Source organism: Amblyomma americanum, chromosome 8 (assembly GCF_052857255.1).
Source record: "Amblyomma americanum isolate KBUSLIRL-KWMA chromosome 8, ASM5285725v1, whole genome shotgun sequence".
Taxonomy (NCBI): Eukaryota; Metazoa; Arthropoda; class Arachnida; order Ixodida; family Ixodidae; genus Amblyomma; species Amblyomma americanum.
In genome coordinates, this window is record NC_135504.1 from 53,118,592 (window position 1) to 53,136,963 (window position 18,372).

An 18,372-nucleotide genomic window follows, 5' to 3' on the forward strand; every position below is an offset into this window, starting at 1 on the left:
CATTACTGCTACCTTGCATTTTTGCTTAATAACTGGATTTAGCTCTAAAAAAGTATCCAAGAACAATTTTAGAATTTCAGTTGTCTGTCGCGGAGCAAATGCATAACATATGGGCCTGCCACGACTTCTTCCATGCTCACAAAGCACTGAGTGCAAGACATACCCTTCCCTATTTACTTTATATAAGTACCATCAAAGAATAATACCTCTGGGTACTTTTCTGCTGACTCATAAGGTTTGACTGGAGCAAAATGACCAACACGTCACCATTAATACTTTTTTTTTCAATATGAATCATCCACCCCAATTCATTAGAAAGAAGCTTCTCAAATTCTTCCAATAAAAGCTGTCCACGATGTGTAGTGTTTTTTATTTTACGAACTGCCCCATTCTTCAGGCTTCTGATGTCCTGAGAGGTTATCAGTTTTCCTGTATTCCTGTGGACAACTTCCTTGATGTCTTTTGGGTTTGCATTGGAAGAAATCAGATCTGCAATATTCTTTTCAGAAGACGTTAAACAATGGTTTTGTGAGTACCACATAAAAATCTGTGGACTTGTTTTGTGGTTGTGATCCACTTTTACGCATGTTATTTTATAGAATTAGTTTGGAGAATGTTGAAGCACAAGTTTTAGTTTCACCTGGCAGCCTGATAATGTTGCTTCTGTCGGATTCAGTTCCCCTTCACAATTGGTTGACCCGCATGACAACAAATGAAAGTAATGCGTATGTATAGAAATTTTCCTTCACTTTCATCTTTATCAAAAAATCAAATGGGTTTTTATCTGAGCTTAAAATGCCATTGGGTGTAATCCTCTATTTTCCCACTCCTCAAAGCTGACCTTGAATTCACTGCATGTGTTAAATGTGGTGCCTATAGACACGTTTACACCTCCTCCAATTTGGTCCACTGACACAGTGTTTAACTGTTTAGTTTCTTTTTTGCTACAACTTAATGGCAGGCTACTCTCTTCACGGTGGCGGCTAATGCTGCTGTCTCTGCCTCAGCCGCATCTGGAACTCCTCAATTCAGGTTTAGCCTAACTTGTGCCATATTTTCACATTCAGTACAAACCTTCCCAGCACCTGAGTCCTTAAGTGTCCTAATGTGCTGGGCAACCCTAGATGCCTGTGTGTAATTGTGAGCGGCACCTTCGTGCGCCTTCTGGCTGAACCACACACCGCCAACAAGTGCAGGAGCACGTACACGGCGCTTTTTCTTTAATTGCTTGCTGCAAACATGTCCTGACCCCACCACACCTGCTTCTTCATTTCTCAGGACTGCACAGCGCCCTTCTGTGCTGGCACGGTACTTTTCCTTGAAGCTTTCAAGACTAACTCTGGGGGTGCTACTGTGTCTCTGCAAAGTGTAGTAACTCCGTTTTAAGTTCTCAAGATCTAAATGTAAGTTCGCTGTCTGGTATTCTATGCTGCACTGCCTTGATGGTTGCACTGTGCTGCGTGGTTCAGACTCCCTGTAGCCATCGTTCTGAACAAGAATGGTCCGCTGCATAACGCCAGTGGACACGATACAACAGCCCTTGTGGTACACCGGCACACCGCCGACAAGTGCTGGAGCACGACCGCAACGTTTTTGCACCGATGGCCGCCGCTTACGACTACCAGTGCGTGGTCTGGCACATGGCCCACCATTTGTCTCCAGTGAAAGAGACGCTGCTTTTTTCGCACTGCCACCCACAGTCGCTGTCCACGTCTTGGTGGAACTTAGTTTAGTAGTAACCACATTATCTGCGTTGCTGAGTGGAGAAAAATTCACCTTATCTACCCATCTACAAGCACAGTGCATTCGCACTGATGGTCGCTGTCTACCACCGACATTGCATAGGCTTACACATGGCTCGTCACTTGTCACCAGTAGAGGAAACAGCTTTTTTCGCACTCCCACCCACCGTCGCTGCCCACGTCTTGGTGGAACTAAGTGTAGTAGTAACCACATTATCTGCGTTACTGAGTGGAGGATAATTCACCTCATCTACCCGTCTACAAGCACAGCGCATATGCACTGATGGTGGCTGCCTACCACCGACATTGCATGGCTTTACAAATGGCTCGCCACTTGTCACCAGTAGAGGAGACAGCTTTTTCGAACTGCCACCTACCGTCGCTGGTTCAGACTCCCTGTAGCCATCGTTCTCAACAAGACTGGGACGCTGCAATAAGCCAGTGGACACGATACATCATGAGCCCTTGTAGTACACTCTCACAACACCAAGTGCTGGAGCACGAGCGCAGGGTTTTTGCACCGATGGCTGCCGCTTACCGCTACCAATGCATGGTTTGACACATGGCCCAGTGGAAGAGGCCCTGCTTTTTCCACACTGCCACCCACAGTCGCTGCCCACGTCTTGGTGGAACTAAGTGTAGTAGTAACCACATTATCTGCGTTACTGAGTGGAGGATAATTCACCTCATCTACCCGTCTACAAGCACAGCGCATATGCACTGATGGCGGCTGCCTACCACCGACATTGCATGGCTTTACAAATGGCTCGCCACTTGTCACCAGTAGAGGAGACAGCTTTTTCGAACTGCCACCTACCGTCGCTGGTTCAGACTCCCTGTAGCCATCGTTCTCAACAAGACTGGGACGCTGCAATAAGCCAGTGGACACGATACATCATGAGCCCTTGTAGTACACTCTCACAACACCAAGTGCTGGAGCACGAGCGCAGGGTTTTTGCACCGATGGCTGCCGCTTACCGCTACCAATGCATGGTTTGACACATGGCCCAGTGGAAGAGGCCCTGCTTTTTCCACACTGCCACCCACAGTCGCTGCCCACGTCTTGGTGGAACTAAGTGTAGTAGTAACCACATTATCTGCGTTACTGAGTGGAGGATAATTCACCTCATCTACCCGTCTACAAGCACAGCGCATATGCACTGATGGTGGCTGCCTACCACCGACATTGCATGGCTTTACAAATGGCTCGCCACTTGTCACCAGTAGAGGGGACAGCTTTTTCGAACTGCCACCTACCGTCGCTGGTTCAGACTCCCTGTAGCCATCGTTCTCTAGAAGACTGGGACGCTGCAATAAGCCAGTGGACACGATACAACAGTCCTTGTGGTACACCCGCACACCGCCGACAAGTGCTGGAGTACAAGCGCAACGTATCTGCACCCATGGCCGCCGCTTACCACTACCAGTGCATTGTTTGACACATGGCCCACCACTTGTCTCCAGTGGAAGAGACCGTGCTTTTTCCGCGCTGCCGCCCACAGTCGCTTTCCACGTCTTGGTGGAACTTAATGTATTAGTAACAACATTATCTGCGTTGCTTATTGGAGGAAAATTCACCTCATCTACCCATCTACAAGCACAGTGCATTTGCAGTGATTGTGGCTGCCTACCACCGACATTGCATGGCCTTACACATGGCTCGCCACTTGTCACCAGTAGAGGAAACAGCTTTTTTCGCACTGCCACCTACTGTCGCTGGTTCAGACTCCCTGTAGTCATCGTTCTGAACAAGACTGGAACGCTGCAATCAGCCAGTAGACACGATACAGCAGTCCTTGTGGTACACCCGCGCACCGCCAAGTGCTGGAGCACGTACGAGCGCAACGTTTTTGCACCAATGGCCGCCGCTTACCACCATCAGTGCATGGTTTGACACATGACCCACCATTTGTCTCCATTGGAAGAGACGCTGCTTTTTTCGCACTGCCACCCACCGTCGCTGCCTACGTCTTAGTGGAACTAAGTGTAGTAGTAACCACATTATCTACGTTCCTGAGTGGAGGAAAATTCACCTCATCTCCCCAATTCCCAGCCAGAGAATCAGCACGAGCACAGTGCATTTGCACTGATCGTAGCTGCCCACCACCACCAGTGCATGGTTTGACACACAGCCCACCACTTGTCTCCAATGGAGGAGATCCTGCTTTTTTAGCACTGCCACCCACCATCGCTGCCCACGTCTTGGTGGAACTTGTGTTCTAACAACGACACGTTCATTGCTAAGTGGAGTAAAATTCACATTACCCAACCAATGCGCAGCCAGAGCATCGGCCTCGTCTCCGTGCTGCCGTGGAAACGCCTCGTACTGGTGCTATTCTTGGTGGTCCCTAACACCAGGTCACCATGGCTACTTGTCAAGTCGCTGACAAGATGTTGGATCGCCTCGCGCAGCATGCGCTCAAGCATCTGCATTTGTGATATATATACCTCCTCTGAGTGTCAAGTAATCACACAAAAAATTAGCTGCAGAATTTTTGTGCCTGTTTGGGTGCACACCGCTGCCATTCAACGTATTCGCCCATGACTGTCTGGCGCTATCAACGTACACGCAACCCTCTGCGGCACAGCTCCTGCAGCTTTGAATTGGTCTCGCCAGAATCTGCATTGCACTTCTCCAGTTCGTCGGTTGTCAGTTCCTACTTTCCTTGCTTGCAAGGGCTCTTCTGTCTGGGCAGAATTGCCGATATCACGAGACGTATGCTAGGGTTGGCTTTGAGAATCCTCGATGTTAGAGTTTGAAACCTAGCAATTGGCGTCATGGCTGTCTTAGAAGAACGTCAGTTTGGGCTAGATGGTGCATTATTTGAGACAGAAATGGTAATAGCGCTGCAATTAGACGTACACAAGAAAGACTGACACAGGACATGCGCTAACTTGCAAATGCGCTTGAGTAGCCCTACGGGTGGTCGCAAACACCCAAACAGTGCAGCCACATCCACTGGAACGAAACCCTTTCGAAGGCAAAACGATATGTATCTTGCACGGCATGTTGATGCTACGATGAGAAACACAAAGGTATTGATTAGGGAAGACGACGGGTGGTCACACACAAAAGGGCTCTGGGTTTTCGACAGATGGTTTAGAAGAACGTCAGTTTGGGCTAGATGGTGCATTATTTGAGACAGAAATGGTAATAGCGCTGCAATTAGACGTACACAAGAAAGACTGACACAGGACATGCGCTAACTTGCAAATGCGCTTGAGTAGCCCTACGGGTGGTCGCAAACACCCAAACAGTGCAGCCACATCCACTGGAACGAAACCCTTTCGAAGGCAAAACGATATGTATCTTGCACGGCATGTTGATGCTACGATGAGAAACACAAAGGTATTGATTTGGGAAGACGACGGGTGGTCACACACAAAAGGGCCCTGGGTTTTCGACAGATGGTTTAGAAGAACGTCAGTTTGGGCTAGATGGTGCATTATTTGAGACAGAAATGGTAATAGCGCTGCAATTAGACGTACACAAGAAAGACTGACACAGGACATGCGCTAACTTGCAAATGCGCTTGAGTAGCCCTACGGGTGGTCGCAAACACCCAAACAGTGCAGCCACATCCACTGGAACGAAACCCTTTCGAAGGCAAAACGATATGTATCTTGCACGGCATGTTGATGCTACGATGAGAAACACAAAGGTATTGATTTGGGAAGACGACGGGTGGTCACACACAAAAGGGCCCTGGGTTTTCGACAGATGGTTTAGAAGAACGTCAGTTTGGGCTAGATGGTGCATTATTTGAGACAGAAATGGTAATAGCGCTGCAATTAGACGTACACAAGAAAGACTGACACAGGACATGCGCTAACTTGCAAATGCGCTTGAGTAGCCCTACGGGTGGTCGCAAACACCCAAACAGTGCAGCCACATCCACTGGAACGAAACCCTTTCGAAGGCAAAACGATATGTATCTTGCACGGCATGTTGATGCTACGATGAGAAACACAAAGGTATTGATTTGGGAAGACGACGGGTGGTCACACACAAAAGGGCCCTGGGTTTTCGACAGATGGTTTAGAAGAACGTCAGTTTGGGCTAGATGGTGCATTATTTGAGACAGAAATGGTAATAGCGCTGCAATTAGACGTACACAAAAAAGACTGACACAGGACATGCGCTAACTTGCAAATGCGCTTGAGTAGCCCTACGGGTGGTCGCAAACACCCAAACAGTGCAGCCACATCCACTGGAACGAAACCCTTTCGAAGGCAAAACGATATGTATCTTGCACGGCATGTTGATGCTACGATGAGAAACACAAAGGTATTGATTTGGGAAGACGACGGGTGGTCACACACAAAAGGGCCCTGGGTTTTCGACAGATGGTTAAGAAGAACGTCAGTTTGGGCTAGATGGTGCATTATTTGAGACAGAAATGGTAATAGCGCTGCAATTAGACGTACACAAGAATGACTGACACAGGACATGCGCTAAATTGCAAATGGGCTTGAGTAGCCCTACGGGTGGTCGCAAACACCCAAACAGTGCAGCCACATCCACTGGAACGAAACCCTTTCGAAGGCAAAACGATATGTATCTTGCACGGCATGTTGATGCTACGATGAGAAACACAAAGGTATTGAGATTTGGGAAGACGACGGGTGGTCACACACAAAAGGGCCCTGGGTTTTCGACAGATGGTTTAGAAGAACGTCAGTTTGGGCTTGATGGTGTATTATTTGAGACAGAAATGGTAATAGCGCTGCAATTAGACGTACACAAGAAAGACTGACACAAGACATGCGCTAACTTGCAAATGCGCTTGAGTAGCCCTACGGGTGGTCGCAAACACCCAAACAGTGCAGCCACATCCACTGGAACGAAACCCTTTCGAAGGCAAAACGATATGTATCTTGCACGGCATGTTGATGCTACGATGAGAAACACAAAGGTATTGATTTGGGAAGACGACGGGTGGTCACACACAAAAGGGCCCTGGGTTTTCGACAGATGGTTTAGAAGAACGTCAGTTTGGGCTAGATGGTGCATTATTTGAGACAGAAATGGTAATAGCGCTGCAATTAGACGTACACAAGAAAGACTGACACAGGACATGCGCTAACTTGCAAATGCGCTTGAGTAGCCCTACGGGTGGTCGCAAACACCCAAACAGTGCAGCCACATCCACTGGAACGAAACCCTTTCGAAGGCAAAACGATATGTATCTTGCACGGCATGTTGATGCTACGATGAGAAACACAAAGGTATTGATTTGGGAAGACGACGGGTGGTCTAAACCATCTGTCGAAAACCCAGGGCCCTTTTGTGTGTGACCACCCGTCGTCTTCCCAAATCAATACCTTTGTGTTTCTCATCGTAGCATCAACATGCCGTGCAAGATACATATCGTTTTGCCTTCGAAAGGGTTTCGTTCCAGTGGATGTGGCTGCACTGTTTGGGTGTTTGCGACCACCCGTAGGGCTACTCAAGCGCATTTGCAAGTTAGCGCATGTCCTGTGTCAGTCTTTCTTGTGTATGACTAATTGCAGCGCTATTACCATTTCTTTCTCAAATAATGCACCATCTAGCCCAAACTGACGTTCTTCTAAACCATCTGTCGAAAACCCAGGGCCCTTTTGTGTGTGACCACCCGTTGTCTTCCCAAATCAATACCTTTGTGTTTCTCATCGTAGTATCAACATGCCGTGCAAGATACATATCGTTTTGCCTTCGAAAGGGTTTCGTTCCAGTGGATGTGGCTGCACTGTTTGGGTGTTTGCGACCACCCGTAGGGCTACTCAAGCGCATTTCCAAGTTAGCGCATGTCCTGTGTCAGTCTTTCTTGTGTACGTCTAATTGCAGCGCTATTACCATTTCTGTCTCAAATAATGCACCATCTAGCCCAAACTGACGTTCTTCTAGACCATCTGTCGAAAACCCAGGGCCCTTTTGTGTGTGACCACCCGTCGTCTTCCCAAATCAATACCTTTGTGTTTCTCATCGTAGCATCAACATGCCGTGCAAGATACATATCGTTTTGCCTTCGAAAGGGTTTCGTTCCAGTGGATGTGGCTGCACTGTTTGGGTGTTTGCGACCACCCGTAGGGCTACTCAAGCGCATTTGCAAGTTAGCGCATGTCCTGTGTCAGTCTTTCTTGTGTACGTCTAATTGCAGCGCTATTACCATTTCTGTCTCAAATAATGCACCATCTAGCCCAAACTGACGTTCTTCTAAACCATCTGTCGAAAACCCAGGGCCCTTTTGTGTGTGACCACCCGTCGTCTTCCCAAATCAATACCTTTGTGTTTCTCATCGTAGCATCAACATGCCGTGCAAGATACATATCGTTTTGCCTTCGAAAGGGTTTCGTTCCAGTGGATGTGGCTGCACTGTTTAGGTGTTTGCGACCACCCGTAGGGCTACTCAAGCGCATTTGCAAGTTAGCGCATGTCCTGTGTCAGTCTTTCTTGTGTACGTCTAATTGCAGCGCTATTACCATTTCTGTCTCAAATAATGCACCATCTAGCCCAAACTGACGTTCTTCTAAACCATCTGTCGAAAACCCAGGGCCCTTTTGTGTGTGACCACCCGTCGTCTTCCCAAGTCAATACCTTTGTGTTTCTCATCGTAGCATCAACATGCCGTGCAAGATACATATCGTTTTGCCTTCGAAAGGGTTTCGTTCCAGTGGATGTGGCTGCACTGTTTGGGTGTTTGCGACCACCCGTAGGGCTACTCAAGCGCATTTGCAAGTTAGCGCATGTCCTGTGTCAGTCTTTCTTGTGTACGTCTAATTGCAGCGCTATTACCATTTCTGTCTCAAATAATGCACCATCTAGCCCAAACTGACGTTCTTCTAAACCATCTGTCGAAAACCCAGGGCCCTTTTGTGTGTGACCACCCGTCGTCTTCCCAAATCAATACCTTTGTGTTTCTCATCGTAGCATCAACATGCCGTGCAAGATACATATCGTTTTGCCTTCGAAAGGGTTTCGTTCCAGTGGATGTGGCTGCACTGTTTGGGTGTTTGCGACCACCCGTAGGGCTACTCAAGCGCATTTGCAAGTTAGCGCATGTCCTGTGTCAGTCTTTCTTGTGTACGTCTAATTGCAGCGCTATTACCATTTCTGTCTCAAATAATGCACCATCTAGCCCAAACTGACGTTCTTCTAAACCATCTGTCGAAAAGCCAGGGCCCTTTTGTGTGTGACCACCCGTCGTCTTCCCAAATCAATACCTTTGTGTTTCTCATCGTAGCATCAACATGCCGTGCAAGATACATATCGTTTTGCCTTCGAAAGGGTTTCGTTCCAGTGGATGTGGCTGCACTGTTTGGGTGTTTGCGACCACCCGTAGGGCTACTCAAGCGCATTTGCAAGTTAGCGCATGTCCTGTGTCAGTCTTTCTTGTGTACGTCTAATTGCAGCGCTATTACCATTTCTGTCTCAAATAATGCACCATCTAGCCCAAACTGACGTTCTTCTAAACCATCTGTCGAAAAGCCAGGGCCCTTTTGTGTGTGACCACCCGTCGTCTTCCCAAATCAATACCTTTGTGTTTCTCATCGTAGCATCAACATGCCGTGCAAGATACATATCGTTTTGCCTTCGAAAGGGTTTCGTTCCAGTGGATGTGGCTGCACTGTTCGGGTGTTTGCGACCACCCGTAGGGCTACTCAAGCGCATTTGCCAGTTAGCGCATGTCCTGTGTCAGTCTTTCTTGTGTACGTCTAATTGCAGCGCTATTACCATTTCTGTCTCAAATAATGCACCATCTAGCCCAAACTGACGTTCTTCTAAACCATCTGTCGAAAACCCAGGGCCCTTTTGTGTGTGACCACCCGTCGTCTTCCCAAATCAATACCTTTGTGTTTCTCATCGTAGCATCAACATGCCGTGCAAGATACATATCGTTTTGCCTTCGAAAGGGTTTCGTTCCAGTGGATGTGGCTGCACTGTTTGGGTGTTTGCGACCACCCGTAGGGCTACTCAAGCGCATTTGCAAGTTAGCGCATGTCCTGTGTCAGTCTTTCTTGTGTACGTCTAATTGCAGCGCTATTACCATTTCTGTCTCAAATAATGCACCATCTAGCCCAAACTGACGTTCTTCTAAACCATCTGTCGAAAACCCAGGGCCCTTTTGTGTGTGACCACCCGTCGTATTCCCAAATCAATACCTTTGTGTTTCTCATCGTAGCATCAACATGCCGTGCAAGATACATATCGTTTTGCCTTCGAAAGGGTTTCGTTCCAGTGGATGTGGCTACACTGTTTGGGTGTTTGCGACCACCCGTAGGGCTACTCAAGCGCATTTGCAAGTTAGCGCATGTCCTGTGTCAGTCTTTCTTGTGTACGTCTAATTGCAGCGCTATTACTATTTCTGTCTCAAATAATGCACCATCTAGCCCAAACTGACGTTCTTCTAAACCATCTGTCGAAAAGCCAGGGCCCTTTTGTGTGTGACCACCCGTCGTCTTCCCAAATCAATACCTTTGTGTTTCTCATCGTAGCATCAACATGCCGTGCAAGATACATATCGTTTTGCCTTCGAAAGGGTTTCGTTCCAGTGGATGTGGCTGCACTGTTTGGGTGTTTGCGACCACCCGTAGGGCTACTCAAGCGCATTTGCAAGTTAGCGCATGTCCTGTGTCAGTCTTTCTTGTGTACGTCTAATTGCAGCGCTATTACCATTTCTGTCTCAAATAATGCACCATCTAGCCCAAACTGACGTTCTTCTAAACCATCTGTCGAAAACCCAGGGCCCTTTTGTGTGTGACCACCCGTCGTCTTCCCAAATCAATACCTTTGTGTTTCTCATCGTAGCATCAACATGCCGTGCAAGATACATATCGTTTTGCCTTCGAAAGGGTTTCGTTCCAGTGGATGTGGCTGCACTGTTTGGGTGTTTGCGACCACCCGTAGGGCTACTCAAGCGCATTTGCAAGTTAGCGCATGTCCTGTGTCAGTCTTTCTTGTGTACGTCTAATTGCAGCGCTATTACCATTTCTGTCTCAAATAATGCACCATCTAGCCCAAACTGACGTTCTTCTAAACCATCTGTCGAAAACCCAGGGCCCTTTTGTGTGTGACCACCCGTCGTCTTTCCAAATCAATACCTTTGTGTTTCTCATCGTAGCATCAACATGCCGTGCAAGATACATATCGTTTTGCCTTCGAAAGGGTTTCGTTCCAGTGGATGTGGCTGCACTGTTTGGGTGTTTGCGACCACCCGTAGGGCTACTCAAGCGCATTTGCAAGTTAGCGCATGTCCTGTGTCAGTCTTTCTTGTGTACGTCTAATTGCAGCGCTATTACCATTTCTGTCTCAAATAATGCACCATCTAGCCCAAACTGACGTTCTTCTAAACCATCTGTCGAAAACCCAGGGCCCTTTTGTGTGTGACCACCCGTCGTCTTCCCAAATCAATACCTTTGTGTTTCTCATCGTAGCATCAACATGCCGTGCAAGATACATATCGTTTTGCCTTCGAAAGGGTTTCGTTCCAGTGGATGTGGCTGCACTGTTTGGGTGTTTGCGACCACCCGTAGGGCTACTCAAGCGCATTTGCAAGTTAGCGCATGTCCTGTGTCAGTCTTTCTTGTGTACGTCTAATTGCAGCGCTATTACCATTTCTGTCTCAAATAATGCACCATCTAGCCCAAACTGACGTTCTTCTAAACCATCTGTCGAAAACCCAGGGCCCTTTTGTGTGTGACCACCCGTCGTCTTCCCAAATCAATACCTTTGTGTTTCTCATCGTAGCATCAACATGCCGTGCAAGATACATATCGTTTTGCCTTCGAAAGGGTTTCGTTCCAGTGGACGTGGCTGCACTGTTTGGGTGTTTGCGGCCACCCGTAGGGCTACTCAAGCGCATTTGCAAGTTAGCGCATGTCCTGTGTCAGTCTTTCTTGTGTACGTCTAATTGCAGCGCTATTACCATTTCTGTCTCAAATAATGCACCATCTAGCCCAAACTGACGTTCTTCTTAACCATCTGTCGAAAACCCAGGGCCCTTTTGTGTGTGACCACCCGTCGTCTTCCCAAATCAATACCTTTGTGTTTCTCATCGTAGCATCAACATGCCGTGCAAGATACATATCGTTTTGCCTTCGAAAGGGTTTCGTTCCAGTGGATGTGGCTGCACTGTTTGGGTGTTTGCGACCACCCGTAGGGCTACTCAAGCGCATTTGCAAGTTAGCGCATGTCCTGTGTCAGTCTTTCTTGTGTACGTCTAATTGCAGCGCTATTACCATTTCTGTCTCAAATAATGCACCATCTAGCCCAAACTGACGTTCTTCTAAACCATCTGTCGAAAACCCAGGGCCCTTTTGTGTGTGACCACCCGTCGTCTTCCCAAATCAATACCTTTGTGTTTCTCATCGTAGCATCAACATGCCGTGCAAGATACATATCGTTTTGCCTTCGAAAGGGTTTCGTTCCAGTGGATGTGGCTGCACTGTTTGGGTGTTTGCGACCACCCGTAGGGCTACTCAAGCGCATTTGCAAGTTAGCGCATGTCCTGTGTCAGTCTTTCTTGTGTACGTCTAATTGCAGCGCTATTACCATTTCTGTCTCAAATAATGCACCATCTAGCCCAAACTGACGTTCTTCTAAACCATCTGTCGAAAACCCAGGGCCCTTTTGTGTGTGACCACCCGTCGTCTTCCCAAATCAATACCTTTGTGTTTCTCATCGTAGCATCAACATGCCGTGCAAGATACATATCGTTTTGCCTTCGAAAGGGTTTCGTTCCAGTGGACGTGGCTGCACTGTTTGGGTGTTTGCGGCCACCCGTAGGGCTACTCAAGCGCATTTGCAAGTTAGCGCATGTCCTGTGTCAGTCTTTCTTGTGTACGTCTAATTGCAGCGCTATTACCATTTCTGTCTCAAATAATGCACCATCTAGCCCAAACTGACGTTCTTCTTAACCATCTGTCGAAAACCCAGGGCCCTTTTGTGTGTGACCACCCGTCGTCTTCCCAAATCAATACCTTTGTGTTTCTCATCGTAGCATCAACATGCCGTGCAAGATACATATCGTTTTGCCTTCGAAAGGGTTTCGTTCCAGTGGATGTGGCTGCACTGTTTGGGTGTTTGCGACCACCCGTAGGGCTACTCAAGCGCATTTGCAAGTTAGCGCATGTCCTGTGTCAGTCTTTCTTGTGTATGACTAATTGCAGCGCTATTACCATTTCTTTCTCAAATAATGCACCATCTAGCCCAAACTGACGTTCTTCTAAACCATCTGTCGAAAACCCAGGGCCCTTTTGTGTGTGACCACCCGTCGTCTTCCCAAGTCAATACCTTTGTGTTTCTCATCGTAGCATCAACATGCCGTGCAAGATACATATCGTTTTGCCTTCGAAAGGGTTTCGTTCCAGTGGATGTGGCTGCACTGTTTGGGTGTTTGCGACCACCCGTAGGGCTACTCAAGCGCATTTGCAAGCTAGCGCATGTCCTGTGTCAGTCTTTCTTGTGTACGTCTAATTGCAGCGCTATTACCATTTCTGTCTCAAATAATGCACCATCTAGCCCAAACTGACGTTCTTCTTAACCATCTGTCGAAAACCCAGGGCCCTTTTGTGTGTGACCACCCGTCGTCTTCCCAAATCAATACCTTTGTGTTTCGCATCGTAGCATCAACATGCCGTGCAAGATACATATCGTTTTGCCTTCGAAAGGGTTTCGTTCCAGTGGATGTGGCTGCACTGTTTGGGTGTTTGCGACCACCCGTAGGGCTACTCAAGCGCATTTGCAAGTTAGCGCATGTCCTGTGTCAGTCTTTCTTGTGTACGTCTAATTGCAGCGCTATTACCATTTCTGTCTCAAATAATGCACCATCTAGCCCAAACTGACGTTCTTCTAAACCATCTGTCGAAAAGCCAGGGCCCTTTTGTGTGTGACCACCCGTCGTCTTCCCAAATCAATACCTTTGTGTTTCTCATCGTAGCATCAACATGCCGTGCAAGATACATATCGTTTTGCCTTCGAAAGGGTTTCGTTCCAGTGGATGTGGCTGCACTGTTCGGGTGTTTGCGACCACCCGTAGGGCTACTCAAGCGCATTTGCCAGTTAGCGCATGTCCTGTGTCAGTCTTTCTTGTGTACGTCTAATTGCAGCGCTATTACCATTTCTGTCTCAAATAATGCACCATCTAGCCCAAACTGACGTTCTTCTAAACCATCTGTCGAAAACCCAGGGCCCTTTTGTGTGTGACCACCCGTCGTCTTCCCAAATCAATGCCTTTGTGTTTCTCATCGTAGCATCAACATGCCGTGCAAGATACATATCGTTTTGCCTTCGAAAGGGTTTCGTTCCAGTGGATGTGGCTGCACTGTTTGGGTGTTTGCGACCACCCGTAGGGCTACTCAAGCGCATTTGCAAGTTAGCGCATGTCCTGTGTCAGTCTTTCTTGTGTACGTCTAATTGCAGCGCTATTACCATTTCTGTCTCAAATAATGCACCATCTAGCCCAAACTGACGTTCTTCTAAACCATCTGTCGAAAACCCAGGGCCCTTTTGTGTGTGACCACCCGTCGTCTTCCCAAATCAATACCTTTGTGTTTCTCATCGTAGCATCAACATGCCGTGCAAGATACATATCGTTTTGCCTTCGAAAGGGTTTCGTTCCAGTGGATGTGGCTACACTGTTTGGGTGTTTGCGACCACCCGTAGGGCTACTCAAGCGCATTTGCAAGTTAGCGCATGTCCTGTGTCAGTCTTTCTTGTGTACGTCTAATTGCAGCGCTATTACCATTTCTGTCTCAAATAATGCACCATCTAGCCCAAACTGACGTTCTTCTAAACCATCTGTCGAAAAGCCAGGGCCCTTTTGTGTGTGACCACCCGTCGTCTTCCCAAATCAATACCTTTGTGTTTCTCATCGTAGCATCAACATGCCGTGCAAGATACATATCGTTTTGCCTTCGAAAGGGTTTCGTTCCAGTGGATGTGGCTACACTGTTTGGGTGTTTGCGACCACCCGTAGGGCTACTCAAGCGCATTTGCAAGTTAGCGCATGTCCTGTGTCAGTCTTTCTTGTGTACGTCTAATTGCAGCGCTATTACCATTTCTGTCTCAAATAATGCACCATCTAGCCCAAACTGACGTTCTTCTAAACCATCTGTCGAAAACCCAGGGCCCTTTTGTGTGTGACCACCCGTCGTCTTCCCAAATCAATACCTTTGTGTTTCTCATCGTAGCATCAACATGCCGTGCAAGATACATATCGTTTTGCCTTCGAAAGGGTTTCGTTCCAGTGGATGTGGCTGCACTGTTTGGGTGTTTGCGACCACCCGTAGGGCTACTCAAGCGCATTTGCAAGTTAGCGCATGTCCTGTGTCAGTCTTTCTTGTGTACGTCTAATTGCAGTGCTATTACCATTTCTGTCTCAAATAATGCACCATCTAGCCCAAACTGACGTTCTTCTAAACCATCTGTCGAAAACCCAGGGCCCTTTTGTGTGTGACCACCCGTCGTCTTTCCAAATCAATACCTTTGTGTTTCTCATCGTAGCATCAACATGCCGTGCAAGATACATATCGTTTTGCCTTCGAAAGGGTTTCGTTCCAGTGGATGTGGCTGCACTGTTTGGGTGTTCGCGACCACCCGTAGGGCTACTCAAGCGCATTTGCAAGTTAGCGCATGTCCTGTGTCAGTCTTTCTTGTGTACGTCTAATTGCAGCGCTATTACCATTTCTGTCTCAAATAATGCACCATCTAGCCCAAACTGACGTTCTTCTAAACCATCTGTCGAAAACCCAGGGCCCTTTTGTGTGTGACCACCCGTCGTCTTCCCAAATCAATACCTTTGTGTTTCTCATCGTAGCATCAACATGCCGTGCAAGATACATATCGTTTTGCCTTCGAAAGGGTTTCGTTCCAGTGGACGTGGCTGCACTGTTTTGGGTGTTTGCGGCCACCCGTAGGGCTACTCAAGCGCATTTGCAAGTTAGCGCATGTCCTGTGTCAGTCTTTCTTGTGTACGTCTAATTGCAGCGCTATTACCATTTCTGTCTCAAATAATGCACCATCTAGCCCAAACTGACGTTCTTCTTAACCATCTGTCGAAAACCCAGGGCCCTTTTGTGTGTGACCACCCGTCGTCTTCCCAAATCAATACCTTTGTGTTTCTCATCGTAGCATCAACATGCCGTGCAAGATACATATCGTTTTGTCTTCGAAAGGGTTTCGTTCCAGTGGATGTGGCTGCACTGTTCGGGTGTTTGCGACCACCCGTAGGGCTACTCAAGCGCATTTGCCAGTTAGCGCATGTCCTGTGTCAGTCTTTCTTGTGTACGTCTAATTGCAGCGCTATTACCATTTCTGTCTCAAATAATGCACCATCTAGCCCAAACTGACGTTCTTCTAAACCATCTGTCGAAAACCCAGGGCCCTTTTGTGTGTGACCACCCGTCGTCTTCCCAAATTAATACCTTTGTGTTTCTCATCGTAGCATCAACATGCCGTGCAAGATACATATCGTTTTGCCTTCGAAAGGGTTTCGTTCCAGTGGATGTGGCTGCACTGTTTGGGTGTTTGCGACCACCCGTAGGGCTACTCAAGCGCATTTGCAAGTTAGCGCATGTCCTGTGTCAGTCTTTCTTGTGTACGTCTAATTGCAGCGCTATTACCATTTCTGTCTCAAATAATGCACCATCTAGCCCAAACTGACGTTCTTCTAAACCATCTGTCGAAAACCCAGGGCCCTTTTGTGTGTGGCCACCCGTCGTCTTCCCAAATCAATACCTTTGTGTTTCTCATCGTAGCATCAACATGCCGTGCAAGATACATATCGTTTTGCCTTCGAAAGGGTTTCGTTCCAGTGGATGTGGCTGCACTGTTTGGGTGTTTGCGACCACCCGTAGGGCTACTCAAGCGCATTTGCAAGTTAGCGCATGTCCTGTGTCAGTCTTTCTTGTGTACGTCTAATTGCAGCGCTATTACCATTTCTGTCTCAAATAATGCACCATCTAGCCCAAACTGACGTTCTTCTAAACCATCTGTCGAAAACCCAGGGCCCTTTTGTTTGTGACCACCCGTCGTATTCCCAAATCAATACCTTTGTGTTTCTCATCGTAGCATCAACATGCCGTGCAAGATACATATCGTTTTGCCTTCGAAAGGGTTTCGTTCCAGTGGATGTGGCTACACTGTTTGGGTGTTTGCGACCACCCGTAGGGCTACTCAAGCGCATTTGCAAGTTAGCGCATGTCCTGTGTCAGTCTTTCTTGTGTACGTCTAATTGCAGCGCTATTACCATTTCTGTCTCAAATAATGCACCATCTAGCCCAAACTGACGTTCTTCTAAACCATCTGTCGAAAAGCCAGGGCCCTTTTGTGTGTGACCACCCGTCGTCTTCCCAAATCAATACCTTTGTGTTTCTCATCGTAGCATCAACATGCCGTGCAAGATACATATCGTTTTGCCTTCGAAAGGGTTTCGTTCCAGTGGATGTGGCTGCACTGTTTGGGTGTTTGCGACCACCCGTAGGGCTACTCAAGCGCATTTGCAAGTTAGCGCATGTCCTGTGTCAGTCTTTCTTGTGTACGTCTAATTGCAGCGCTATTACCATTTCTGTCTCAAATAATGCACCATCTAGCCCAAACTGACGTTCTTCTAAACCATCTGTCGAAAACCCAGGGCCCTTTTGTGTGTGACCACCCGTCGTCTTCCCAAATCAATACCTTTGTGTTTCTCATCGTAGCATCAACATGCCGTGCAAGATACATATCGTTTTGCCTTCGAAAGGGTTTCGTTCCAGTGGATGTGGCTGCACTGTTTGGGTGTTTGCGACCACCCGTAGGGCTACTCAAGCGCATTTGCAAGTTAGCGCATGTCCTGTGTCAGTCTTTCTTGTGTACGTCTAATTGCAGCGCTATTACCATTTCTGTCTCAAATAATGCACCATCTAGCCCAAACTGACGTTCTTCTAAACCATCTGTCGAAAAGCCAGGGCCCTTTTGTGTGTGACCACCCGTCGTCTTCCCAAATCAATACCTTTGTGTTTCTCATCGTAGCATCAACATGCCGTGCAAGATACATATCGTTTTGCCTTCGAAAGGGTTTCGTTCCAGTGGATGTGGCTGCACTGTTTGGGTGTTTGCGACCACCCGTAGGGCTACTCAAGCGCATTTGCAAGTTAGCGCATGTCCTGTGTCAGTCTTTCTTGTGTACGTCTAATTGCAGCGCTATTACCATTTCTGTCTCAAATAATGCACCATCTAGCCCAAACTGACGTTCTTCTAAACCATCTGTCGAAAACCCAGGGCCCTTTTGTGTGTGACCACCCGTCGTCTTCCCAAATCAATACCTTTGTGTTTCTCATCGTAGCATCAACATGCCGTGCAAGATACATATCGTTTTGCCTTCGAAAGGGTTTCGTTCCAGTGGATGTGGCTGCACTGTTTGGGTGTTTGCGACCACCCGTAGGGCTACTCAAGCGCATTTGCAAGTTAGCGCATGTCCTGTGTCAGTCTTTCTTGTGTACGTCTAATTGCAGCGCTATTACCATTTCTGTCTCAAATAATGCACCATCTAGCCCAAACTGACGTTCTTCTAAACCATCTGTCGAAAACCCAGGGCCTTTTTGTGTGTGACCACCCGTCGTCTTCCCAAATCAATACCTTTGTGTTTCTCATCGTAGCATCAACATGCCGTGC

At 47.6% G+C, this 18,372-nt stretch overlaps 1 pseudogene; it reads right to left on the reverse strand.

The window, feature by feature from the left end:
• The window catches only part of LOC144101501 (uncharacterized), a 43,309-nt pseudogene that overhangs the window by 705 nt on the left and 24,232 nt on the right, over positions 1–18,372 (reverse strand).